Source organism: Hibiscus syriacus, unplaced genomic scaffold, assembly GCF_006381635.1.
Source record: "Hibiscus syriacus cultivar Baekdansim isolate YM2019G1 unplaced genomic scaffold, ASM638163v2 tig00112649_pilon, whole genome shotgun sequence".
Lineage (NCBI taxonomy): Eukaryota > Viridiplantae > Streptophyta > Magnoliopsida > Malvales > Malvaceae > Hibiscus > Hibiscus syriacus.
The window spans coordinates 435,356-437,791 of record NW_024063376.1 but is presented as its reverse complement, the minus strand read 5'-3'; the positions used below and the strand labels follow the sequence as shown (position 1 = coordinate 437,791).

At 31.7% G+C, this 2,436-nt stretch overlaps 1 long non-coding RNA gene across 1 annotated transcript; it reads right to left on the bottom strand.

The window, feature by feature from the left end:
• Positions 1-504: 504 nt before the first annotated feature.
• On the bottom strand, positions 505-2,071 carry LOC120182414. The gene is made up of 3 exons (XR_005521832.1): positions 1,884-2,071; positions 1,256-1,456; positions 505-732 (listed from the first exon to the last, which is right to left on the bottom strand). It is a non-coding gene; the product is annotated as an uncharacterized LOC120182414 (long non-coding RNA).
• Between the last annotated feature and the right edge of the window lie 365 nt (positions 2,072-2,436).

The window sequence follows — 2,436 nt, the reverse complement described above, 5'->3', positions numbered from 1 at the left end:
TTATTTAAATAAAAATTATTTATATAAAAATTCATCGATAATATATTTAAATAAAAATTATTTATATAAAAATTCATCGATAATATATTATTTTATTATTTAAATATATCATGTATTATTTTAATTTTAATTAATATTAAATTTTACATAATTTATTTAAAAAATATATTAAAATTTTACTTCAACATAATTTATATAAAAATATATCATGCTCAATTTAGGAATTTTTAATTTTAATATGATATTGAATCGTCCATGACGATGATTCGTTGGGTAATCAAACGGATAATCAATGTGGTTGTCTCGCATGACCAAATGAGATACCAGTTCAGCTGGTTTAACACACCACATCAATATTTTGTTACCTCCAATAATAATTGTTAACAGCAAATAAAAGCTTATTTAATCTATAATTCAAACCTTATTGATTTTATGGTATAATTAGAGGGATCTGCTTTATATAGAAATCTGGTATATATATAGAAATAAAAGACAAGAAGAGAAAATGAAGGTTCTAAATCAGAAATGTGCGCAAATTATTTGATATTCAATCCAACAGAATCTTACACGAAATGTTATTCCTAGTCTCCTACTTGAAGAAAGCATCAGACAAGGAAGCATCTTCAAGTTGAACAATTGTTTTGGTGTGAGCTCCCTTGCCTACCTCTCTACAGGAAAACATAATACACAACAGGATCAACATGTCCCATGCTTCATTCTCTCATCCCCCTCCTGCCAACAACATTTGTTCAAGTTCTTCTTTTCGTCTATCCAATTCTTGCACATCAACACTCAATGACATTATTCTAGTTTCTTTTTCTTCGTTTTGAAAAATCATGAAATCAACACCAAATTACAAAATCTCCAATATTCATCATCGTGTAAGGTGTCTATTAATAAATATTTAGAGCAATGTTCGTCGTTGCCATGTAATTAATGCATTCCTTCTTGAACTCAGTTAAATAATGTGTTAATGCTAAAAAAAACTTTCCTAAAATGATTACTTAATATTCCTTAATTGGTGCTCAATATTCGATCAAAATCACTTGAAATGCACTACAACAATGTATTCTTACAGCTCATTTGTCAACTTAAGAACACTTTGAGTATAATGTGGTTGGAGAGGTTTAAATCCTTAAAGAGGCATTCACTGTATGACTAGGCTTATAATTGATCAAACAAAAGAATGCATAAAAAACAATCATCAAGACAAGATGTAGACCAAAAAGGCCAGATTTAAAGTCTCATAGCTTACCTCCAGATCCTTAACTGCTTGTTCCCTTGTAATTTCCTTTTCTTGGCATGAACGTTTGAGAAAGCCAATGCATAAGAGTCCTATAGATGCTTGTTTTTGTCCGGAAGCTTCGTATCCAGTACACGATATAAATTTGGACCAATGGTAGCCCAAATCAGCCCAAAACAGTATTGTTAATTCCAGTCCAGTCCACGTGAAGTCCTGCAAGACATGAACAGTTACAGGAAAATTAAAAAGAGAAAAACGTGGATGCCATTTTTGGAGGAAACTGAAAGAGTTGATTTTTTATTGGGAATTAACTACTGAAAACTGAAAAGGGGAGGATTCTCATCTTCAAAAAGGAAAAAAACCACTCATACGAAGAAAAAAAACAGATTGAAAAGGAGTGAAAACGAGAGCCATCGGTACGAAAAGAAAAGGGAGGAAAATAGTACCAAGAACAAAAAAAAATGAGAGCAAGTAGCCATCGGTCATTACCAACCAAAACACAGGAAAAAGAGAGAGATTCAAACCAAAGAATACCCATCCGAATTTGTCCATCAACAATCAAAGAAAAGATTTGAACCCAAAATACTCATCATCAACCAGAAAGCAAAACAACGAAAGAAATGGAAAATAAAACTCTTACCTTCCTCGTCGCTTGGAGTCAGAACCATAACCAATTGCTCAAGGTAACCGCTCTAAACCTTCGATATATGATTTGTGCAAGTGGTATAGAAGGTCCCGATGGGGGTTTGTTTTTTTTACTTGAGAGTTTAGGTTGCAAAGGGGAGCTTGAGGGAGAGTAAATGAGAGGAAACGGCTGGAGAGGGGTATAGTTTGTTCTGGCTAATAAAAAACAATAATAAATTAAGTTAAAATTTTTACCCCAAAAACATTCAATATGGCTTGTTGAAACAATATCATTTAGTATAGGGTCAAAATGTCGGCAATTTGAGGGTTAGAATCACCCACATTTTTAAGAAATTGGTTAATGATCGTGTAGGTCCTTGTGTATTCTGTAATATTTTGATTCAGTCATCAATCAAAAATTGGCATTTTCATATTTTGGGTTGTTAGTTTATTTATATTTATGTTTTAATCCTTTGCTGATTTGTTGTTTGTTCGAAACCTGTGTAATTAAGGGGTATTTTCATGTTATTCATTATTAGAGCTATTATCTTTAGTTTAAGCCTTATTTA